General features: G+C 47.0%; 1 long non-coding RNA gene across 2 annotated transcripts; it reads left to right on the top strand.

Moving 5' to 3' along the window:
- Positions 1 to 619: 619 nt before the first annotated feature.
- Positions 620 to 20,016, top strand: LOC308606621. Of its 2 annotated transcripts, XR_014013874.1 has the most exons (5): positions 620 to 2,641; positions 3,179 to 3,255; positions 11,164 to 11,268; positions 12,125 to 12,236; positions 19,966 to 20,016. It is a non-coding gene; the product is annotated as an uncharacterized lncRNA (long non-coding RNA). The 2 variants fall into 2 exon arrangements; XR_014013875.1 differs by lacking the exon at positions 11,164 to 11,268.
- The last annotated feature ends 5,933 nt before the right edge of the window (positions 20,017 to 25,949 follow it).

Raw genomic sequence — 25,949 nt, forward strand, 5'->3', positions numbered from 1 at the left:
GTCCGGCCACGCACCTCCCATCTCTGTTCTCCCGGGACACTGGATGCGTCTTGTCATCCTGTTCTGTCCTCTGACATGATGCTGTGCCCCTGCTGACTGGCCGGGGTGGGGGGGAGGTGGGGGCGGGAGGAGAGACTACACTAGGCTCCCCGGCCCCGGCGCGGGCGTCCTCACGGCTGCAGGCACCCCTGCAGGCCTGCTGCTAATTCTCCCTCTCTTCTTGTCTCTCTCCTCTGGTGCTCCCTCTCTCCACCAGTTTCCGTTTGACTCCTGCCATGCCCCTTTGACTCTTCTTCCCATGGACACGGGCTCATTCCAGGCAGTGGTGGCATTTGGAGACAAGGCCCCGGATGCCATGTGGGAAGACTGGGAGGCACACGATGCCCCACAGAAGGAGGGGTAAGGATGTGGGTTTGGGGGTAGGGTTGGCCTTACTGCAGGACGCACGGGTCCTCAGGTGAGTGGTCCCTGTCTTCAGCCAAGGGGCCCTGTTAGAGGAAGCCTTCCCTGAGCCTGCCTTCCTTCTGAAGGAGGTGGGGGGCAGGGGGATGGGCGGGCTAGCCCGGGAGATTGGTTGGGGGCTAAATTTGGCCTGAAGGTTTTGCTGGGGAGCCCAGGTGCCCTCACATCTCCCATCTGCTGTCCATACACCCCGGTGTACACCTGGCTGAGGCATGCCCAGAGCCGACCTCTGATCCCACGCACAAAGCAAGCCCTCCCTGCTGGCTGGACCTCTTGCATCCTAGCAGGTAACTCTTCTGCCCCAGCTCTTGGGCCATCGTGGGTCCCCGTAGCTCTAGGCTCTCCTGGGGGTGGCCACCATGGGTATACCTGACCAGGGATGCTGGGCTGCTCCTGCTTGGCTGTCTGCACCATTCAGTGTAGAATCAGAGCCAGAGGAGAGACTGACTTTAAAGGACACTTTTGGGCATATTAATCACGTAAGGCTGTACACGGGTCTTCTCTTCCTGGCTGGACACGGGGTGTTTTCCAGCGGTGTTGGGCGCGGAACTGGGCCCTGGGCGCTGGGGGCGGAGCCGGGCCCTGGGGCGCTGGGGGCCCTTCGGGTTCGGGACAACAAAGAACAGCCCGGATACCCAGGCCCACGGCTGGGCCAGCTGGTCTCTCCGTCCTTCTGTCGGGCACGGTGTTCGCCTCCCCCTGCTGCCCCGGCTGGCCTATCTCCTGTCGGGTGGTAAGCTCTTCGTCCCAACCGCCATCACCCGCAGCTCCACACCCCTCCTCCAGCCTCAGGGATGACCCAGGACCCTCCCTGGGCTCCCCCCCTGCCCCCCTTGGTCGGTGTCCTCAGTCCCCCTGTGCAGACAGGTGAGGATCCCCTCCAGATGCTCCCAAACGCTTCACCCCAACATCCTCCCCGGGGTCGGCCCATGTCCTGTCGGGATGTTCCCTGTCACCAAGCCCCAACTACATGGCCAAGGCAAGCATCAGGCCTGCTGCGTGCACTGCTGTGCGTCCTGCTGTATACACAGGCATGACCCGGCCCCAGGTTGCAGGAAAGGCAGCCTTACCTCGGGACGTGGGGAGAGGGGCTGCCCACAGGGCGGACGTCCGCTCTCGGCTCACCAGGCAAGGGCAGCCGGGTTCTCGCTCCTTGGACCCTTTCTCACCCAGCCTGACCAGGACCCGGCTTTGTTCCCACCCCCGTCGTCCCTGCATTGGCCTCGCTCTTGTGAACAGAGCAGGACAGTGTGGTCTGTGGTCACAGGCTGAGACACACAGACACTGGCTGACCCGCGTGCACACACAGTGACCACGTGGAACGGGCACTGCACCAGGGCCCGTGCGGTGTGGGCTCACCTGCCCACAGAGAGGCCGGGCCTCTGTCCTGGCTCTAGGAGGTCACCTTGAGTCTGATGGGAGTGTCCGTGCTCTGTGGGCCTCGCTCCAGGCTGGTCTGTGCTGACGGCATGATACACGGCGGGGCTTCCTGAGTCCCCCGGGGGCTGGAGGCCGAGGTCGGGCACATGGTGGTCCTCATGTCGACATGACCAACCCCAAAAAACCCTGCACCTCAGGATTCAGGTGGGCTTCCCTAGGTGGCCACACCCAAGGGACCCCCGATGCTGCTCCTGACTTCTGCCCTCGGCTGATTTTAATCTACATCCTAAGCAACTCTGTGCCAGCTGCAAAGAGAGGGAGCTTGTTCATACACCCCTCCCAGTGCACGGGGCTCTCGTGGACAGGCCCCTCCCAGGATATGGAGCTCACCTGAGCAGGTACCCAGCAGCCCACGGGGCTCTCGTGGACAGGCCCCTCCTAGGATATGGAGCTCACCTGAGCAGGTACCCAGCAGCCCATGGGGCTCTCGTGGACAGGCCGCTCCCAGAATATGGAGCTCACCTGAGCAGGTACCCAGCAGCCCATGGGGCTCTCGTGGTCAGGCCCCTCCCAGGATATGGAGCTCACCTGAGCAGATACCCAGCAGCCCACGGGGCTCTCGTGGTCAGGCCCCTCCCAGGATTTGGAGCTCACCTGGGCAGGCACCCCCGGCAGGGCTGGGCACACAGGAACCGTGCACATAGCCCTCATTGCAGAGCCGCCCAGATCACCGGTCACTCAGAGCTGACCCTGAGCACCTCAGAGCAGGACCGGAACTAACAAACAGCAGCTCCGACAGGTCTGTGACCCTGGGCTTCACTCTATGCGGCCTCCCTCCGCCTGGTCTTCCAGAGACTTCCACTGCAGCCGGGGCACCAGGCCTCTGTCTCCACCCATCACCCCTCCTCTCCCTGACTCCTGGGTTCCTCTCATTAGGAGAGGGTCTTCTTGAAGTTGTCTCCCACTCATGGGCCAGATAAAAGGATTAGAAAACAAGCCGGAGCTGCAGCCCCTTGTCTATCCTGACTCTCAGGAGCCCACACCTGTTCCTTGGGCCTGGCCGGTTCAGCGAGGTCCATTTTCTGCAATCCTGAGCCCCTGATGGGCGAGGAATGGCTGACCTGGGCAGCCTGACTTGGGTGGCCAGCCCTCCCAGGTGTGCCTGGGTTGAGGTCAATATAAACACTGCTCCAGGCAGCAAGAGCCCCTGCAGCTGTGCCTGACGCCATATTCTCTGCCCGTCAGCAGTCTCGGGGCTGGGCTGGTGGGAGGGAGTGAGGGCCCACGGCTTTGTGGGTGGCCCGGTGTGAGTGGGGCTCTGCTGAACTTTCTGCAGGAGTTGCCAGGCTGCCACCTGCTAAAGAAGAGGATGTGTCACCCATACCTGTCGCTGGAATTTCTCCCCGGGCAGAGGTGAGGAAGGAAAAAAGAAGTGGGGGCCGGGACAGGAGGGGTATCTCAGGCAGGGAAGTGGAAAGCTTTCAGAAGAGTGCCCGGGGCCAGGACCATCCTGGCTGGCCTGCCGGCACCAAGTCGGCCTGCGTGCTGTCGCTGGTGTGGCTCCACGGCCCTGCCTCTAGGCTTTCAAGTCCTTGCACACATTCAGGTGTTTTACCTGGGAAGAGTGGGAACAGTTCAGCAGCAGCTGGCCTGGGGCTCAGCTCACGTTTACTCAGAGACGCCTCTGCATGGTTCCCCAGCTTTGCAATGAGGACGCTCCTTGCGGGGGTGCTGCTGGCTGCATGGGAGACGATTCTCCACCTGTGACCAACTTCAGAATTGTTTACCACTGGAGCAAGTGCCCTGGTGTAACTAGGGGTTTCTTAATTAGCAACATGAAGGGTGGCATCAGAGGTCCGGAATCAGGATGGAAATCCTTATCCCCAGCATGTACAGGCGTAAAAACCTGGGGAGGCCGTGTGCAGCTGGCACCCTTAGGGCTGGGCTTCCGACTGACCCCTCAACATTCTGGTGTCCAGCCTCTGCTTTACGATTTCTGGGGCCCAATGCTGACTCTAAGGGTTCTGCAATCCAGCCTCTGTCGACCTTTAATGAGACCCTCACTTCCAGGATCCTACAGAGCAGTGTCTGTGTGACTGTTTTGTGGCTTCTGTAACAAATGACCACAAGCTGGGTGGTTTAAAACAACAGGAATTCATCCTCCCCCGGTCCTGGAGACCAGACATCTGAGATCAAGGTGCTGCAGGACGGAAGTCTCTCCAAAGGCTCCAGGATAGGGTTCTTCCTGCCTTTTCCAGCTTCTGGGGGCTCCAGGCATCCCCAGGCTTGTGGCTGCGTCCCTCCCGTCTCTGCCTCTGTCTTCACGTGGCTTCTCCTCTATGTCTGTGTCTCTCCCCTTTTGTCTCTCATAAGGACTCTCTCAATTGGATTGAGGGCCACCCTAACCCAAGATGACCTCACCTCGAGATCCTTCACTACATATACAAAGACGCTTTTCCCAGATATGGTCCTGTTTACGTGTTCTGGGGGGCTCATCTTTTGGGGCCAGCATTCATCCCATTACCTGTGTATAAAATAACCCTCATTTTAGGAGGTAACCAAGGTCCCGTATAGACTGGCACAGACAGCAGCCATGTGGGTGGGGTCTGGGCAGGGTGAGGACCCTGGAATCACCTGGAAAGGATGAAGTCCTGGCTGCATTAGGTGAGCTCTTCCACCACGGGGCCCGTGGAAACAGCCACTCCACTCTGTCCGTGGAAAGGGACCCAGTGCCGAGTCCAGAAGTGGTTATACTGCAAAGCTGGCTCTTCTGGGATTTCATCATCAATAGCATCATGTAACCAGTAACTACGGGCTTGGAGGAGTCACTCTCTGGCACATGATGACAGCATTGTCACTTTAGGCTCATCCGGCCTCGAATAGGAATGTCTGAAGGAGGAGAGTTTGGGAGATTGCTTGGTTGTCAAGGAAACTGAGCAGGTTTGTCAAGGTTGTCAAGGAAATTTCTCCCTTAAACTGAAGGTAGGGCCGGGAGAGCTGAAATCCAGGGATCTTTTAAAGGGGCTGCTCTGAAGCACCATCACCCGAGAGGTGGTCCCAGCGTGAGCTGGGGTTTGAGAAAAGTGTGATGAGATGAAGGCTGACTTTCTGTGACAGCTGGGGAGGGGTTTGTAAAGCACCTTGGCTTTTTTTTTGTCTTTATTGTATTTGTTACAATATTGCTTCTGTTTCATGTTTTGGTTTTTGGCCGCAAGGCATGTGGGATCTTAGCTCCCCAACCAGGGATCGAACTTGCACCCACTGCATTGGAAGGCGAAGTCTTAACCACTGGACCACCAGGGAAGTCCCAGCACCTTGGCTTTTAAGGCAAAGGTTTGTTGCTGGAACAAAGTGTCTCCCCAAAATGGGCTGAAGCTCAAGATCTCTGTCCCCTTCTTGTGAGAGTCCAGGGCAGGTGGGTGTCAGGTCCACTCTGTCCCCCTTGTTTCTCCTCCCTGCTTCCAGGTGAGGGCTCCAACCAGCAGGGTGGGGTGACCAGGTGGGCATCATGCCCTCTGTCCTAGGATGCAGGCTGGCCAAGGCTCTCACCACCTCCACCCGTTTCCCTTGGTAACACGAGACACTACGCCGCAGCTGGAAGGGGTGGAAAGGCTGGGAGGCGCAGGTAGCCGTGAACAGGAAAAAGGGAAATGGGTTCTGATGGGCAGTTGTGCAGCTCTGCTGTGAGCGTCACCTGGATGGTAGCGCACAGACACTGGGTCCTGTGAAGCTTTGATGCTTTGTGGTTCTGGAAATCCTCTAGGAGACGGTCCACAGCAGGTGAAGCTAATGCCCTCAGTGGAGGTGGTGAAGCCAAAGATCTGCAGTTCAGACTGAAGGTCCCGATGTACATACAGGACAAGACCATCTCGTGTGAATGGACTTCAGGCACGTTTAACGTGAATGCAGTCATGTTAATGCCTAGCATCTTCTATCTTGTGCCTCCCATCAGGGACCCCCTCCTCAGTTCCTGAGGATTCTGTAACTCATGTACAGGGGAATGGAGAGTGGGCTCTGTCCAGTGTGAGTCCTGAGTTACCCTGCGTGTGAGTCTGCTCAGGACCCCCGTAACAAAGCACAGACTGGGCCACTTGAATAACAGACCTATCTCCCAGTCCTGGATGCTGTCGGAGATCAAGGTTTCTGTACGCTGGCTCCTCCTGAGGCCTCTCTCGGTGCTTAGACAGCCATCTTCTCCCCAGGTCCTCACATGGTCTCCCCCTGTGCCTATCTGTGTCCTAATCTCTTCTTGTAGGACATCAATCCTATTGGATTAGGATCTAGCCTAGTGACCTCATTTTTACCTTGATCACCTCTTTAAAAATCCCATCTCCAAATACAGCCACATCCTGGGGTCCTGGGGGTTAGGGATTCAGCATGTGGATTTGGGGGGACGTGGCTGAGCCTATACCATCCTCCTTAGGAACCAAGTGTGCCTCGGTGCTTCCTTCCCTCAAGTCACATGAGGTGATGTAATGGCTCAAGGAGAGGCCACTCGTGCAGAGTTTGTGTCCCAGCTGGGGAACCCTTCTCTGCTCTCTTTCATCAGGCTGTGGCAGTGCCAGTCCCCTCCAGAGGTGAGCAGTTCTGGGGTTTCCTGCCGTGTCTCCTGGCCTGCTGAGGTGCTCATTGTCAGGGAACCCAGGAGCCAGCAGCCTAGTGGGGATGCCAGGACTCTCAGGGCCTTGGCAGATGTCTCTCCCGGCAGATACCCTAGCGAAAGTGGGGAAACATTTGGAGGATTGCAGGTGGGAGAGAGTCAGTCTCGTTTGTGCTTCAGGAAGACCACGTTGGGGTGGGATGTGAGATGCACCGTGGGGGCAGGGAGTTTTGTCAGGCCTGATGGAGGAACCAGGCACAAGATCGGGCTTGGGCCAGGGCTGTGGGTGTAGAGGGGAATTAGTATGGGAACTGGCCACAGACTGTTGTCGAAATATCAGCTTCCCTGTGCACTGAGGCCGAGCAGAAATACAGAGACAGGGATTTTGGAGGAAGAGAGAGATGGCTTTATTTTTCTGCCAGGCAGCAGGGAAGACACAGCTGGCTAGCGCCTCAAGAACTGGGCACCCCCTCCTTGAGAATCAGGGAAGATTTTATATGTGGGGCTCTCACAGTCCGGGGTATAGGATGAGGATCAAAGTAGTGAAGGTCTTGCATTCCTCCTTTCCTTTGCATTATGTCAAAACAGTCATAGTTGGCGTCAGGCTGCCCGGTAATTGGGGTCCGGCAGTCTGGTAATTGCATATGTTTGTCTCTGGTTTATCGGCCAATGAACTTGTTTCTGAAATGAAAACCTAGGGGATGATTTGTTATGAGGGGCGTATAGAATGTAAGTGCTGGACATAATAAGGTTAGGGAGTGAGAGGCAGGGGATGTAACTCACACAGAGTCAGGGGTGATGGGTGCCGAATGTAAATTACATAGTGTCAGGGAGTGAGGTTAGCTTTGTAAAGTACAAATCTAGTTACTACAAATGAGTGACAAAGTAAAACAAGGAGTGGTGAAGTCTTTCAGGCCAGGTTATGTTTCTTCTCTAGCCTGTTCGCTGTTCCCTTTGTTTTCCTTGTTCTCAGGGGAGGGAAAACTTCATTTCTATTTTTTTTTTTTTTTCTTTTTGCGGTATGCGGGCCTCTCACTGTTGTGGCCTCTCCCGTTGCGGAGCACAGGCTCCGGATGCGCAGGCCCAACGGCCATGGCTCACGGGCCCAGCCGCTCCGCGGCATATGGGATCCTCCCAGACCGGGGCACGAACCCGTATCCCCTGCATCGGCAGGCGGACTCTCAACCACTGCGCCACCAGGGAGGCCCTTCATTTCTATTTTTGCTGCAAGAAGACTGTGGAGGAGCAGATGACAGTCAGTGGGGCACAAGGAGGGTGGGAGCCTGGGAGCCCCCAGTGTTACCGAAAAACGTGGGTCCGCTTGCCCGAGTGCAGTAAAGCCAGTCTACTGACACCGGGTGTGGTGAAGGAAAGTGCAGCTCTAATTGTACAAGTGCCAATATAAGGAGGCCAGGTGGCTTGTGCTCTAAAACCCCGAACTCCCTGAAGGATTTCAGTAAAGCAATTTTAAAGGCCAAGTGAAGGAGGGGGTTCGCAGGGTATGTGATCATCTGGTGCACAATTCTCTGGCTGATGGTGAGGTAACAGGCGGTTAACATTATAAATTCTTAGGCCCCAGAAGCTCCGGGGCTACCTGTTCATGATCATCAAGTAGTTAATTCCTTCCACTTGGTGGTGGAGGAAGCATGCATCAGACACTGTTATCCGGGTACTTCAGAGAGGACCTACAGCAGAGGATGTGGGGGAGGGCTCTGTCCTGGGAAGGCCCCGTAGGGTCCTGCTCAGTTACACCCGGTGCCTGGGCTTAGCAACCTGGGAAGGTGGGGCTGCTCCTGGGTATGGGGAGCTGCGGGATCCCAGTCCTCTGAGGGCCCTGTTAGCCCCCAAGGTGAGATGGGGGTGCAGTGGCTGGACAGAGGCGTCTGGCCTGGGGGAGGGGTCCAGGCTGAAAATGTCATGGGAATCATCCCAGGGAGGGAGAGAGGAAAGGCCAATGGGGGCAGATGGGTCACAGCAGACTACGTGCAGGTGACTGCGGTCCTCGTGGAAGCAACTCAGAGCCAGAAAGGAGTGGCTGTCAGGGGCTCAGCTCCACTCTCTTGTTCCTTTGTAAAACCGCTGTGTCAGAGTTTGAGACACCGCCAGGAGACGTCTGGGCCCAGTGCTGCCATGGCTTCATCAAAGGGCCCAGGGGGAACACAACCGCTGCAGGCCCCGCCCATGTCCTCACTGGGAATGAATCCCATCGGGGCTCCTGGGCTCACAGACTTCAGGGAACCTCTGTCTTCAGGACCGGTCTTCCTCCTTCCTCTCACCTGCTGGTCAGAGGCCCAGGAACCCCCAACCTGGCTCCACCCCCAGGGCCTGGATTCAGAGGCCCAGGAACCCCCAACCTGGCTCCACCCCCAGGGCCTGGATTCTGGGACAGCTTAGGGGTAAGCAAGACCCTCATGCTCCTTTATCTGCCTGGGGGTGAGAATGTCTTAAATGCTGCAATTGCCTGATTATGGAGGGCTGAGTGTTTCCAGCAGGTTTGGGTGGAAAGATGGGGTGTGAAGTTCCTATGTCTGCAGGGTCTTCCCAGCGTGAAGATGTGTGTGTTTCCCCCGGCCAGTCAGCATCCTCCCAGGAAGCCCAGATCCAGGATTACGAGGGCAGAGGCTCTCCCCTTGCTTACCTGTAACTTCCCACACCCACAGCAAGGAGCCTGGCTCCCACCATCTGCCATTTATCTGTGCATTGCTCCTTTCCAGGTTACATGTGCAGAGGTTTCAGAATTGTTAGCTACTACACCCTGGAAGGAACTTCATAGAATAAAGCCCACTGTTTATATACGGTCCATTTTGCCTTTAGTCTACAGATTCCATTCATTTCCAAAGGTAACTTAGGTCAGCAGCTTTTACCCCATCCCCTACACTGAGTTGTTTCCATATATTTCTAACACGGTTAGACTCTGTGACATTATGTATTCCATCCTGCAACACTCCTACATCCTAAATAACTAAATTTGAACAGATTATGATTGGCCCCTTGGGCTACACACATCTGTGGGCTTAGACAAATGTATAGTGACAGGTATCCACCCTAGAGTATCACGTGGGACACTTCAAACCCCCCACCCCATGATCTGCTATCATCTATGTAGCTTTGCCTTTCCCGGAATGTCATCAATGGGGTCATACTGTGTGCAGCCTCCTCAGACTGGATTCTCTCACTTAGCAGTATATACTGAAGATTTATCCATGTCTTTCCATAGGTTGATGGTGCATTCCTTTCTGCTGAGTAGTATTCCACTGCATGTGTATGGGAGGAAAAACAATTTTCCCTCTACTTTTCTACGTTCTTGGTTGAGGCCCCCCCTGCCCCTGTAATAAAAGACAGATTACCAGGAGAAAAGCAGAAGTTTAATAACATGTATACCTTCTGAATCCAGGGGGGATACCACGGAAACTGAGTCACTCCCTGAAATGACCAAAACCATCCCCTTAAATACCGTCTTCAGCTAAAAACAGAAGAAAGATGCTGGGGAAGGGGGGAAGACCACTTATGGCAGGTTATCATGCAAAGCTCAGTAAACAAGGGTATGACTGTTTGCACATTTAAGTCAGGACTTCCCCATTGAAAAGAGTTACTTAAGATTTAATTATCCGTCTATGTTTGGTGCAAAGAGGGACGTACCCTTATAAATGGAGATTTCTCTATTGTAAATGTCTTTCATAAAACGGCAATCTCAGTTTTCTGAGATTTTTCAAAATAAATTTATTATTTTATTTTTGGCTGTATTGGGTCTTCGTTGCTGCGTGCAGGCTTTTCTCCAGTTGTGGTGAGCAGGGGCTACTCTTCATTGAGGTGCGTGGGCTTCTCATTGTGGTGGCTTTTCTTGTCGCGGAGCACAGGCTCTAGGCATGCGGGCTTCAGTAGTTGTGGCACACGGGCTCAGTAGTTGTCACTCGCGGGCTCTAGAGCGCAGGCTCAGTAGTTGTGGTGCACAGGCTTAGTTGCTCTGCAGCATTTGGGATCTTCCTGGACCAGGGCTCGAACCCGTGTTCCCTGCATTGGCAGGTGGACTCTTAACCACTGAGCCACCAGGGAAGCCTTTTTTTTTAAAGCAGACAAATAATCCTTATGCCAGAGAGACATACTTTGGGGTGGCATAGTCTACTCGCCTTGACACGGATGTACCCCAATTTGCTTATGCATTCATCTTTTGAAGGATATCTTGATTTCTTCAAGTTTTTAGCCATTATGGAAGTGCTGCTGTGCATAATTGCATCCTTGTTTGCATTTGGACATAGATTTTCAAAGCAGTTGCCTAAATACTGGAAGCATGATTGTTGGATCCCAACGTGAGACTTGTTTAGCTTTGGAAAAAACTGCCAAATTGTCTTACAAAGTGGCTGCACATGCGATGAGGGAGAGTTCCTTTTGTTCCTCACCCTCTAGCAATTGGTATTGTCCTATTTTTGGAGCTTAGCAGTCCTAAGAGGTGTGCTGTGATGTCTCATGATTTTAATTTGTAATTCCCTAATGGTATATGATGTTGAGCTTGTTTCTGTATGACTTTCACTCTCTGTGTATCTTTCTCGGCGGGACGTCTGTTCAGATCACGCTGTTCATGTTCATGCTGAGAGGAGCCCTGTCCCCTCAGGACCCGCTGGGGCTTCGGCTTCTGGGACATGTGGGGCCGAGTCCCCACTGATGGCCGGGCTTTGGGACAAGCCGGGGTCGAGTCCACACTAACAGAACCCGGGTCTTCTCAGGACCCGCTGGGGCTTCAGCTTTAGGACACTGTGGGGTCCAGTTCATGCTGAAAGGAGCCTGGTCTCCTCAGGGCCTGCCGGGAGGTGATGCCACTGAAGGAGAAGGTGAGGAAAAGTGGGCAGAAGGTACCTGTGCGTGGCTGACCGCTGAGGGTATCTGTCCTCAGAGGCCTCAGGAGAGGAGGGGCTTGATGTGGAAAACTGGGTCTTTGGCCCCTTTTGTGTGTGGTGTAGACAGAGTGCAGTGTTGTTCTTTGGCGTGTGGTGTCCGGTTTTCCCAGCACCGTTCATTGAGGGGACTGTCCTTTCCCTGGTGTATGTTCTTGGCTCCTTTCTTGTGAATGAACTGACCACATACCTGTAGGTTGATTCCTGGTCTCTCTGCTCTGTTCCTCTGGTCCGTGTGCCTGTTTTGGGGCCAATTCCACACTTTTTTGGGAATGTAGCCTTGTAATGAAGTGTGAAGTCGGGGAGCGAGATGCCTCCAGCCTGTTCTCCTGCCTCAGGGTCGCTTTGGCTCTTCTGGGTCCTTTGTGGCTCCACAGAGATGTTAAGATTGTTTGTTCTGTTTCTATGAAATGTCATTGAAATTTTGGTGGTGGTTGCGTGTATGTGTACGTTGCTTTGGGTAGCATGGCCATTTTCACAATATTTTCACCTATGCGCATGGGATATCTTTCTATTGATTTGTGTCTGTTCAGTTTCTTTCATCAATGTCTTAGTTTTCAGTGTGCAGGTCTTTCAAGCCCTTGGTTGAATTTATTCCTAGTTTTTTGGGGGATGAGATTATAAATGGAATTGTTTTCTTAATTCCTCTTTCTGATAGTTCATTATTAGTGTACAGAATCACAAATGATCCTGCGGTTTTACTGAATTCATTTTCTTAGTTCTGACAGTTTTTTTGGTGGTTTTATGTAGAAACCTAGAATTCAGAAATCCCACTGTTTTCCACTCCATCCAGGTCATCCACAGCACCCAAGACCTAGTGGCTCCTAATATTATCTCCCACGCTGCCTCTCAATACCATGTGGACAAAGTGATTAGCATCACCACTTTGCTTGAATTTGGTCTGGGTAAGTCTTGGCCTCTCTAGCAATGTTTGATGTCGTCTCTGATTTTCTGGCATGTTACTGACATGGTTGTATTGGAAGATATTTTCTAGTAAATTTCAAATGTTTAAACTTTAAGTAACAGTACAAAGTTTTCTACATTCACACCAAATACTGCAGTGTGTTTTAGCCAAAACGGCCAGTCTCCCAGGGAACCAGGACATAACCCCCAAATGAGGGATAATTATGGTGTCCACACTATAATCCTACCCACAGGACCACTTCAGCTTTCACCAGCTGCCCCAACTTTGTGGAAATGTCTTTTTCCATTCTAATCCAGGTTTCTTTTCCTGGAACCATCACTGGGCTTTCCCTCATTTTAAAGACCTTCATGGATTTAAAGTGTACAAGATGAGTATGATCTCGGTGGATTTTCCTGTATGGCTTCTTTCACTTAGGATGTTTTCAGTGTTTATCCATATTGTAATATGCATCATTTTTTTCATTGTGATTGAAAACACATAACATTTATCATGTAAGTAATTTTAAGTATACACTTCTATAGCATTAAATACATTCACATTGTTGTAAAAACCTCCTCACCACCCATCTCCAGAACTTTTTCATTTTCCCCAAGTGAAACTGTAACCATTAAACACTTATTCCCCTCAACCCCTGGCAAACTTATTCTACCTTTTGTCTTTGAATTTGACTTATCTGGATACCTCATACTAGTGGAATCATAGAATGTTTGTCCTTTTGTGTCTGGCTTGTTTCACTTAGCATAATGACTTCAAGGTTCATCCACGTTGCAACCTGTGTGAGAATTACCTTAGTTTTAAAGTTTGAATCATATTCCATTGTGTATATACTATACTGTACTTATGCATTCATCTGTCGAAGGACACTTGTGTTGCTTCCACCTTTTGGCTATTGTGAATAATGTTGCTGTGAATGTGGGGTACAAATATCTCTTCCAGTCCTTGCTTTCTAATATTTTGGGTGTATACCCTGGAGCAGAATTGAGGGATCATACGTTAATTCCATGTTTAAGTTTTTGAGGAGCCGCCATACTGTTTTCCACAGCAGCTGCACAATTTTACTTTATTCCTTCATATGACAGAATAATGCAGCTTATGGATCTACCTTATTTTGCTTATCCATTCACCCGTTGGTGGACATTTTAATTGTTTCTACCTTGGGCTTTGTGAACAGTGCTGCTATGAATATTGGTGTATAAGTTTTTATTTGAACACTGTTTTCCGTTCTTTGGGTATATATCTAGGAGTGGAGTTGTTGAAACATATGATAATTACATTTTTATATTTTTGAGAAATGCCAAAGTTTTGTACACATAGATTGCACCATTTTACATTTCCATAAGTAAAGTTTAAGGGTTCCAATTTCCCTACATTGTTGCCAACATTTGTTATTTTTATTTATTTTTAATATAACCATTCCAGTGTGTGTGAAGGGCTATCACATTGTGGTTTTAATTTGCATTTCCATCATGACTACTGGTGTTTGACATCTTTTCATGTGCTTGTTGACCGTTTGTATGCATTGTGTGGAGAACAGTCCATGCAAGTCCTTTGTGCATTACAAAAATTGGGTTGCCCTTTTACTGCGTGGTGAAAAGTTCTTGATATATTCTGGATAAAGACTCTTATTAGGTATATAATGTGCCTATGTTTTCTTCCATTCTGTGGGCTGTCATTTTACTTTCTGGATAGCCTCTTTTGATGTACCAAGGTTTGTAATTTTGAGGAACTCCAGATTATCTGTTTTCTTCTTTCATTGCTTGTGTTTTAGTGTCAGATCTGAGAAACTATTGCTAAATGCAAGGTCACGAATCCCTTGGTTTATTCCAGAGTACCATCATCCCTCGGTATCCACTGGGCTAGGGTTTAGGTCTGGGGTTTGAGTCAGGTCAGGGTTTAAGGGTCAGGGGTCAGGGTTTGAGAGTCAGGGTAGAGGGTCTAGGGGTCTGGGGTTAAGGTGTTAGGGTTAGAGGTTAGGGTTCCTTAGGGTTAGGGTTAGGTTTAAGCATAACTGGCCCCCATTGCCCTTCCTTTCCCTTCCTTTCTCTTCTCTGAGGTCTCCAGGATGGATAGGATTTGCCCAGGGTCACACATGAGTCAGGGAATTGAGCTGGACCACTGTCTTTCTACCCCCCAGTCCTGGGCGCTGAGAGAAGGATGAAATGTCTGTACTGTCTCTGAGTGTTTCACATTGAACTCGATGTCAGTCACGGGTTGTGGAGGGTGTCTGCAGTCATGCCTGGTTCCTTCCTGCCCTCCCATATGGGAAAGGTGGTATTGGCCCTGCTCTGCCTGGGCAGGCCCAGTTCCAGCAGAGTGCCCAGACAGGAGGGTGCTCAGTGGACATGTGTGGATTAATGCAGGACTGGGTGTAGCAACCTGCCAGCCCCCTGACTACTTGAGGGCTGGTAGGGCCCTCCTGGGGCTCAGGCATCCTTTGTCCCATCTGAGTGGGTAGCAATAGACAATCAAGTCTCAGGCAGGACAGTCCTTGACCTCTGACCATTCAGGCAGGCATCTGTGGTCCTCTAGCTCAGTTCAGCCTGGGCCCTGTCAAGACCCCACGGACAATTAGTGAGCTGACCATGCTACTGAGCAATGGAACAGCTACCTGGGCAGTGTAGACATTCCTTTGAGATGTTTCAACTACCAGCATCCATGTGGTTGAGAAAAGGGCCTCCCCTTCCCAGCCTTCACAGCCTCATAGCCTGCCAAGAGAGGTAATAACCCTCTAAATATTTGAGTGTGTCCCTGACGCAACAACCATACAGCACACCATGGCCCTTTAATCCTTTGTCCTTTTAGGTGTTAGAAAAATTTTTTTAAATTATAATGGAATTTTATTAAGAATTTATGTTCATCAAGACAATCATAATAGTGTCTAAAAGCAGCCCATGGGCAGAAAAATATATTTATAGTATATTTATCTGACAAAGAGCTTATACCCATGATATATTAAAAAAAAACTCTTACAAATCAGTAATCTCTTGCAAATTACACAACACATAAAAAACTGTACAAAAAGAGTAGAACCCTTCACATAAGAGAATGTCCAAATGCTTACTAAATATCCAAAGATGTTGAACTTCATGGGCCACAAAAGAAATGAAAATTAAGACACCCACAATGGAAGATGATATATTTGTAATATAATTGCATGGCACAAAACTAGTACCCAGAATATAATACAGTATTTCTGAAAAGCAAATCAGTAAGACAGACTACCCGATAGAACAATTGGCAAAAGACTTGAACAGGCTTTTCACAGCGAAGAAAATCCAAAGAACCAATAAACCAGTAAAGGTGTTCAACTTCCCCCATCATCAGGGAAATACAAATTAAAAACCACAATGAAATATTATGACATAATGACTAGGTCAAGTAAAGTCTACCAATAAAAAGTGTGTGTAATAATTTAGAACAAGTTGTTAGAAATTTTGACATTCATATTCACTAAGAATCAAAGTTATGGGAGAAACTGGGCCTCCCAATGGGAGGTTTACACTGACACTGCATTGTCTTGGAGAGCCATATGCATCCATGTGGCCTCTGGAAAGCCTGCCAATTATGGGTTCCATGGCATGGAATAATTCTTGAGCCTCCCATTACTTCATTGCACAAGAGTTTCCTTACCACCCTAGCATTTGGTTTCTTCCCTTAGAAAAGGAGAGAGAAGAAACTGGAAAAGAAGCAGTATTGTTTTTCAGGGATGGGTAAGTTAATATGGCCAGGGAGGTGGCATAGCTCAAGGGCTCCCACCTCTTAGGGGCAGGAATGAGGTCTGTGTATGTTCTGAGGGCACATGGGCTGATCTGGGCCAGCCTCTGAGATGTGAAGGCCTGATGCCCAAGGCAGGAGACTTGAGTTTACCACCACCAATGATCCTGACTTTTCAGCAAGTGAGAGAACTTCTTGCAGTCTTGGGAGGACAGTAAGAGCACTGGATGAGTAGCTGTAGCCCCTGAACCTAAGTGAACCCCTTTCTTCCCTTTGTGTCAGATTCTGTGTTGTGCTGTGAGCTGTCATGGACATAGAATCTGCTGCTTTCTCCCAGCCAGCATCTGTCCTCATGTCCAAGTCTAGTGCCTCAGTTTTCCTTTGGGAATTACATCTCACCTGCTTCCAGTCCAGATAGTTCCAGAAGGATGAGCCCATGTTCCACCCAGCTCAAAGATGGGTTTACAACCCACATCTAGCCAGTCCCATTTTCCATCTTCTGGTGATGGGTCAAGGATGAGAGTGAAACCCAAGCCAGGTCAAAGGTATTCAAAACCATGACTTTTCTTAGAACCCAAGAAAAGGAGAAACTTTTTCTTGGAAAAAGAATGGTGAGTGGTTGTCAGCCTAGAATTGCTGTTGGCCCGAGGGCAGTGAGAGAGCCTGTGCCTGTGAATGGGGTCCCCCAAAGGCACTGAACAGGACAAAGGTTTGGAGAGAAATAAGGTCACCCTGAGACAGTGTGAGACACTGGACCTGCCAGGTCCAAACACATTCTTCAACTTGCCACTTGCAAGTATTAAATTATTTCTACCCTTACAATAAATACTAATTTATTTTACTTCAGTAAGTGTGTCCAGTCGCTGAGAATAAAAAAAGTCCTAGTTGAAACATCGAAATCAATAATCCCTGACCCTTCCTCAGGTGTCCTCACTGGGTAGGCGTGGCTGGGGGAGGTGAAGACACTGGGTGGGGTCATATACTAGGGGAGCTGCCAAACAGCTCTGTCCCTGCTCCTTCCCTGTCCCGGGAGAGGGAAAGCCTGGAACAGTGATAGGATAACCAGTAGGGGAAGAGGTTCCTCAGTGATTAATTGGCCTTTCTGTGTTTTCCTTAATTTAGAGTCCATTTTGGTAATGTGTTTTTACAAAGAAATCACCCGTTTCCTCTAGATTTCCAGTTTGTTACAATAGGTTTCTCTTATTTGACTTTTAATTTTTCCAGTCTAATTTTCTACAGAATCATGACAAATAATGAACAAATACTGACACTTTACTATTAACTGAAGTCCCTATTCACTTTCCCTTTGTTATACCTTTCCTTGTTCCAGTGTCTCACAGGACATGGGGTCATCATGTCTGTTTAGTCTCTTCTGGGCCCTGACAGTTGCTCAGACTCTCCTTGTTTCCATGACCTTGACAGTGTGGAGGAGGACTGGTCAGGTATTATATAGACTCCCGGGCACTGGGATTTGCTTGGTGTTTTTGTCGTGGTTAGACTTGGCTTTGAAAAAGCAGATCACAGAGGTGAAGTGCTTCCTCTTCACTATATATCAAGAGGACAGGCTCTTAAGGAAACTTCTCACTTATATTCTTAACTTTGGTCACCAGGCTGAGGTAGTGTTTGTGAAGTTTTCCCACAGTGAAGTGAATTTTTTCCTATGTCCATCCTGTGTGTCTTATTTAGGAGGAAGTCATAATGCAGAAGCCACACTTGAGGAGGGAGGGGTTGGCTTCACATCCTTGATGGACAGCTGAGTGTCTATATGAATTGTTTAGAAGCTTTGCGCATAGGAGATTTCTATTTAACACCATTCATCGAAAACTATGTAATTTATTTTTACCAGTTTGGACACATGAATAATTATTGTAAACTTGTTTATAATCCAGCACTACATTATCAGACTGCTTAGTTCATTCTTGCTTTGGCTGTTGAGAGCTTTTTCCATTTGCTCCTGTTTTCATTTTACATAATTTTCCTTTTGTGGGTTTTTAAAATTTTGGGTACTTCTTTACTTTCTGATTTTTTTTTTTTTTTTTTTTTTTTTTGTGGTACATGGGCCTCTCACTGTTGTGGCCTCTCCCGTTGCGGAGCACAGGCTCCGGATGCACAGGCTCAGTGGCCATGGCTCACGGGCCCAGCCGCTCCGCGGCATGTGGGATCTTCCCGGACCGGGACACAAACCTGTGTCCCCTGCATCGGCAGGTGGACTCTCAACCACTGCGCCACCAGGGAAGCCCTACTTTCTGATATTTTAAGATTACGCTGCTTCATATATTTACTGTCTCAGTCCTAGCATCAGCCCTTTCTTCAAAGAGCCCTTGTTCCTTTTATTAGAGAATGGTATTAAAAACTTACATGTGGGAGCTCAATATGCTCAGCTGACAGTACATAGAAATACATGCATGTATCCCAGCCTATGCATATACACATAATTATAAAGATATCCATATGGAACTATGTGTAGGCTAAAGATAGTTTATACCGATGTCTCCAACCGGATCTGTTATGACATGGATATCGTAACCTTTTCCCTTTGTTTGACTGTAACATCCCACTCCAGTGGTAAGAAACCTGGCTTCCACCATTTGTCATTAAGTTCAGTGCTTGTTCCGTTCGATTACTGATATAGTAGTTTCAGTACTGTGAGCTGCTGCTCCCCATGGGAAGGAGCTTACAGAGTCCTCTGTGTATGTCCGGCATATTTCGCCTTTGGCCTACAGATTCCTCCCATTTCCACAGTTGACTTAGGTCAACCCATTCTGTCCCACCACCAAAGTGAGTTTTTTTCATACTTTTCTAAATCAGTTAGATTGTTTGTTACATTCTGTATGCCAGTCTTTGACACTCCCATATCCGAAGTAACTAAATTTGAATAGATTATAATTTACATGTTGGGCTGTAAAAAAAAAAAAGTCTGTGGGTGTAGACAAATGCATAGTGACAGGTATTCACTACTAAAATATCATACGGACCTTTCAATCACATATTCCATAAACTGCATATCATGTCTGTTTTGCCTTTTCTAGAATGTCATATAAATGAGGTCATACAGTGTGTAGCACTTCAGACTGGATTCTTTTACTTAACAATATAAGTGTTAGATTCATCTATTCTTTTTTGCACGGGTTGATGATTCATTCCTTTATATCTCTGAATATTATTGCATTGCATGTATAGGAGAGGAAAAATCATTTTCCCTCTACCCTTCTGTGTTCTTCATTGAGATCCCCCTTGTAATGAAAGGGAGATGAACTGGAGAAAAACAATCAGAAGATTAATATATACCATGCATACCTCCTGTATACTTGAAAGATACCCAGGAAAACTTAGTCTGGCCCAAGCCATTACCTTAAAGGCTACCTTCAGCTAAGAACAGAAGAAAGATGTTAAGGAATGGAGGAAGCCATTTAAGGGAGGTTTTAGGCAAAGCACAGTAAACAAGGGTATGGTTGTTATGCAGATTTACATCCAGACCTATTTCATTGACAAGCTTTTTTTTAAAATTTTAAATATTTATTTATTTGGCTGCACCAGGGGTTAGTTGCGGCATATGGGATCTAGCCCCCTGACCAGGGATCGAACTGAGGCCCCTGCATTGGGAGTGTGGAGTCTTAACCACTGGACCACCAGGGAAGTCCTGACAAGTCTTTCTTGATATTTAGTCATCATTCAATTCCTGGTCCAGAGAGGAACATACCCTTACAAATGGAGATATCCTTAATAAATGTAAATTTACCTAATAAAAGGGCATTTTCTACTTGGTTTTCAAAACTTCTCCTGGGTCTGATCTTTTTAAAATTAATCAGTCCAAAATAATACTTTTGTCAAAGGGACATATATTGGGGTGGTGTATTCTGCTCCCCTTGACATGGATGTGCCCTAATTTGTTTATGAATTCATCTACAGAAGGACATCCTGATATCTTTAAGCTTTTAACCATTATGAATAGAGCTGCTGTGCATTACTTGATCCTAGTTTTTGTTTGAACACAGGTTTTCAAAGCAGTTGTCTAAGTACAAGAGGTACGCTTCTTGGATCCTAAGGTAAAACTATTTAGATTTGAAAAAAACTGCCAAACCATCTTCCGAGCTTGGTTGTACATGCATTCCACCAGCATCTTGAGTATATTCTTGTATGCTTTTTTAGTATCTGTTTATCTTCTTTGGTCAGGTGTGTGTTTCAATCTTTACCAAATTTTAATGGCATTGTTTGGTATAATTTGAGTACAAACCTTTTATCAGATATGTGTTTTGGAAATAGTTTCTTCCAGTTTGTGGTTTGTCTTTTGGTTTTCTGAATAAGTTCTTTCATAGAATAGGAAGTTTTAATTTTATAAAGTCCACATTATCAATTATTTTTCTTTTGTTGATTGACTTTTGGTGTTGTGTGTTTAAAACGCATCACCAAAAGAAGATGTGGCACATATATACAATGGAATATTACTCAGCCATAAAAAGAAATGAAATTGAGCTATTTGTAATGAGGTGGATAGACCTAGAGTCTGTCATACAGAGTGAAGTAAGTCAGAAAGAGAAAGACAAATACCATATGCTAACACATATATATGGAATTTAAGAAAAAAAATGTGATGAAGAACCTAGGGGTAAAACAGGAATAAAGACACAGACCTGCTTGAGAATGGACTTGAGTATATGGGGAGGGGGAAGGGTAAGCTGTGACAAAGTGAGAGAGAGGCATGGACATATATACACTACCAAATGTAAAGTAGATAGATAGTGGGAAGCAGCTGCATAGCACAGGGAGATCAGCTTGGTGCTTTGTGACCGCCTGGAGGGGTGGGATAGGGAGGGTGGGAGGGAGGGAGACACAAGAGGGAAGGGATATGGGAACAGATATATATGTATGACTGATTCACTTTGTTATAAAGCAGAAACTAAAAAAAAAAAAACACATCACCAGACCCAAGGTCATGTAGGTTTTCTTTTTTTAAAAAATTTATTTATTAATTTATTTATTTATGGCCGTGTTGGGTCTTCGTTGCTATACGTGGGCTTTCTCTAGTTGCGGCGAGTGGGGGCTACTCTTTGTTGCTGTGCGTGGGCTTCTCATTGCGGTGGCTTCTCTAATTGTGGAGCATGGGCTCTAGGTGTGCTGGCTTCAGTAGTTGTGGCACGTGGGCTCTAGAGCACAGGCTCAGTAGTTGTGGCGCACGGGCTTAGTTGCTCTGCGGCGTGTGGGATCTTCCCGGACCAGGGCTCGAACCTGTGTCCCATGCATTGGCAGGCAGATTCTTAACCACTGCACCACCAGGGAAGTCCTAGGTTTTCTTTTTTCTTTTTTAAAATTATTTATTATTATTTTTTAAATAATTTATTTATTTATGGCTGCATTGGGTCTTCGTTGCTGTGCGGGGGCTTTGTCTAGTTGCAGTGAGCGGGGAGCTACTTTTTGTTGCGGTGCGCGGGCTTCTCATTGTGGTGGCTTCTCTTGTGGAGCACGGGCTCTAGGCACGCAGGCTTCAGTCTTTGTGGCTCGTGGGCTCTAGAGTGCAGGCTCAGTAGTCGTGGCACACAGGTCCAGCCGCTCTGCGGCATGTGGGATCCTCCCGGACCAGGGCTTGAACCCATATCCCCTGCATTGGCAGGTAGACTCCCAACTGCTGCGCCACGAGGGAAGTCCCAGATTTTCTTTTTTCTTCTAGAATTTTTATAGTTTGGTAATTTAAACTTGTCTATGGGCACTTTTGAGTGAATTTTGGTTTACATTGTAAAGTTTGTGTCTACATTCATTTCATTACATACAGTTTCTAATTAATTGTTCCTTAACCATGTTTTGAGAAGATACAGTGAGATACTTGGCTCCATTTCAGTTTGGATTTCCAAACTTAGTACATACAGCAGAACAGCATTCGGGATGAGGCCTCTGGGTTTGTGAGTGTGGCGCTCCCGGCACTTCTCTGATGTCCCACAGTGGGCAATGAACACACCTGTCTGACCCTGGGGGCACAGGTGCATCCGGCCCACAGACTTTGCTCTGTGACAAGCTGACGGGAGCTTTGTCTCCTGTCAGGGCTTAGGTTTCTGGACCACGGGGCAGTGTCTATATTGACTGGAGCTGGCTTTTCTCAGGACCCACTGGTGAGGAGATGTCACGAGGGGAAAAGATGAGCAAGTGTGGAGAATCTTCCTGTGCAGCTGACTGCGGGGTAGGTGGGGTGCATCTTCAGGGGACTCAGGAGAGAAAGGGTTTAATGTGGAATACTGTGGGCTTTTAGTTAGTTTTATGTGCAGTGTAGATGGTGACAAGTGTCGTTCTTTGGAGTCTGGTGTCTAGTTTTCCTGGTTCTGTTTGTTGATGGCTTTGGGCAGAATAAACATTTTACTAATAGTCATTTTTCTGATGCATGAGCATGGAGTAGTGTTTTCTATTGTGTCTTCAACTTCTTTATCAGTGCTTTATAGTTTCCTGATTATAGGTCTTTCATGTCCTTGGTTAAATTTATTCCTAAATAGTTTGTTCTTTTTGATGGAGTTGTAAATGGGATTGTTTTCTTAATTTTTCTTTCTGATGGTTCGTTAAGTGTATAGAAACAAAACTGATTTGTGCATATCGATTCCATATTTTGCAACTTTACTGAATTTATTTTTTTAACATTTTTTTGAATGTGAAAAATTTTAATGCTAAAATCTCACTGTTTCGACTGCATCCCAGGTAATCCGCAGGACCCAAGACTTGGTAGCTACTAATATACTCCTCTCACGATGACTTTAAAAAAATATTTATTTTATTTATTTTTGGCTGCGTTGTGTCTTCGTTGCTGTATGCGGGCTTTCTCTAGTTGCGGGGAGTGCGGGCTACTCTTCATTGCAGTACGTGGGCCTCTCATTGCAGTGGCTTCTCTTGTTGTGATGCATGGGCTCTAGAGCGCAGGCTCAGTAGTTGTGGCCCACGGGCTTAGTTGCTCTGTGGCATGTGGGCTCTTCCCAGACCAGGGGTTGAACCCATGTTCCCTGCATTGGCAGGCGGACTCTTAACCACTGCACCACCAGGGAAGCCCCATCCACTGTGCCTCTTAATACTATGTGGACTCCTACAAAGGAAGTAACAGTCACAATTTTGGTTGAACTTTGTCTGGGTAAGTCTTGGCCTCTATAACAAAGTTTTTTGACTGCCTTATCTGATTTTCTGGCATAGTACTGACATGGTTGTTTTGAAAAGTAATTTACTTTCCAGTAATTTAAAATATACAGAAAAGTTTCAGTAATGGCAAAAGTACTCACATTTGCCACTTCACACAAAATTCTCACAAAACCATGACTAGTTTTGGAGAAGTCGTGGGATAGGGAGAGGGACACTCTCCTGAGGAATCAACACATAACCCCTAAATGAGGAAATCATGATGTCTACATTATAATTTAATACTCAGACCCACTTCAAATTTCGCCTGTTGTGCCAACTGTATGAAAATGCCTTTTTCCATCCCAATCCAGTTTTCTTTTTCTGGAACCGTTACTGAGTTTTCCCCTCATTTGGACAACCTTGATGTATTTAAAGCAGACAAGATGAGTATGGGATCTGGGTGGCCTTTTCTGTATGGCTTTTTTCACTAAGGATGCTTTTTTTTTTTACATCTTTATTGGAGTATAATTGCTTTACAATGGTGTGTTAGTTTCTGCTTTATAACAAAGTGAAGCAGTTATACATATACATATGTTCCCATATGTATATGTATTTCCCAGGAAATTGAGTAACACCCTGACATGGCCCAAGACATCACCTTAAATACCACCTTCATCTAAAAGGAAAAAAAAGGAAGGGTATAGTTGTTTCTGTCTACATTCATTTAATTGCATATGGTTTCCAGTTGATTGTCGTATGACTAGTTTGGGACAAGTCATGGGATATTTGGCTTCATTTCAGTTTGAATTTCCAAATTTAGTGGATTCTGCAGGCTTGATACAGATTTACAAACTTGATATTAGATCAGGACATCCCATGGTGTAATTGGTATTAATGGTTTGTTCAACAATTAAAGTTGTGTGATATGAGTTCAAAATGGAGTAATCCTGGTTAATTTCTATCTGTTATACATTTGACCCAGGATGAAAGGACAAGAAAAATAAGGCCTACTTTATAAAAGTGTCTTCACACTAATTGATGGTATAATATCAACCTAGTTTTCTAAAAAATTATTTCATTGAAGTATAGTTGACTTACAATGCTGTGTTAATTTCTTCTGTACAGCAAAGTGATTCAGATATATATATATATATATACACACACACGTACTGTTTATTACATATATACATATGGTTTATTACAGGGTACTGAATATAGTTTCCTGTGCTGTACAGTAAGACCTTGTTGTTTATCCATCCTGTATATAATAGTTTGCATCTGCTAATCCCAAGCTCCCAATCCATCCCTCCCCCATCTTCCCCTTGACCACCACAAGTCTGTTTTCTATCTCTGTGAGTCTGTTTCTGTTTTGTAGATTCATTTGTGTCTCATTTTAGATTTCACATATTAGTGATATCATATGTTCTTTGTCGTTCTCTATCTGACTTCACTTAATATGATAATCTCTAGGTCCATCATGCAGATACAAATGACATTATTTCACTCTGTTTTATGGCTGAGCAGTATCCCATTGTATGTATTTATCACCTCTTCTTTATCCATTCATCTGTTGATGACATAGAGGTTGCTTTCATGTCTTGGCTATTGTAAATATGGCTACAGTGCATGTTTGCCTGGCTGTGTTTTTCCGATTCTGGTCTTCTTAGGTTATAGGCCCATTAGTGGATCAGCCGGATCATGATAGCTCAATTTTTACCTTTTAAACGCAGCTTCATTCTGTTCTCATTATTAGCTGTTACCAGTTTATATCCAGCCAACAGCATATAGTGGATATGCATTTCTCCACAAATCCTTCAGCATTTCTTGCTTGTAGATATTTGCTGATGGCATTTTGAATGTTGGGTGGTGATACCTTTTGGTAGTTTGGATTTGCATGAGACCAATAATTCCTGATATTGAGCTTTTATCCATGTACTTTTATTAAAAAAAATAGAGTGAGTAAAACTTACGTCTTCAAATTATTTTCTTGAAAAATTTTAGCTGCTTTGAATTTTTTTCTGGCCATTACATATGCCAGGACACTTTTTGAGGGCAGGTGTCATTTACAAGCCATGCAATAATTATGAATATTAAGTGACCATTAGCACTGGGTTTAAAGCTGCTGTGGTGGGAAAAGGCCACAAGGCAGCAGCATTTCTCCATTCCCAAATCTGGTTACTAGGGCAGAAGAGCCTTCCTAGAAGTTGTGTTCCTAGGTGGTAAATTAGAAATGAACGTGCCAGGAAAAACGTCCATAAGTTTATGTCTCATTACTTGTTGTCCGTTGTTCTAATTTTTTTTTTTTTTTTTTTTTTTTTTGCGGTACGTGGTCCTCTCACTGTTGTGACCTCTCCCGTTGCGGAGCACAGGCTCCAGACAAGACGGCTCATGGGCCCAGCCGCTCTGCAGCATGTGGCATCTTCCTGGACAGGGGCACAAACCCGTGTCCCCTGCATTGGCAGGTGGACTCTCAACCACTGCGCCACCAGGGAAGCCCTAATTTAATTTTTTTAATCGGGGTAATGATTACAATATTGTTTGTTCTAGGTGTACACAATCTGGTTCATTTGCACATTATATATCTATCTATTCATGTACAGATCCTCTTGCCATGTACATTATTACAGAGTGTTCCGCAGACCTCCCTTGGTATATGGTCGGTCTTTTTCATAAATATATTTAATATGTATTTGTATACATAATTTTTATACCTAATTTGTATACCTAATCTTAATTGACCCATTCCTCCCACCTTTCCTTTTAGATAACCATAGTTTGTTTTCTAAGTCTGTGAGTGTCTTTCTCTGTGGAAATGTGTTCATTTGTGTCAGTTGTTGGATAACACCTATAAGTGATATCATAGGATATGTATCTTTTCCTTTCTGACATACTTCAT

This window comes from Mesoplodon bidens (genome assembly GCF_964165515.1).
Source record: "Mesoplodon bidens genome assembly, chromosome: 18".
Classification (NCBI taxonomy): domain Eukaryota; kingdom Metazoa; phylum Chordata; class Mammalia; order Artiodactyla; family Ziphiidae; genus Mesoplodon; species Mesoplodon bidens.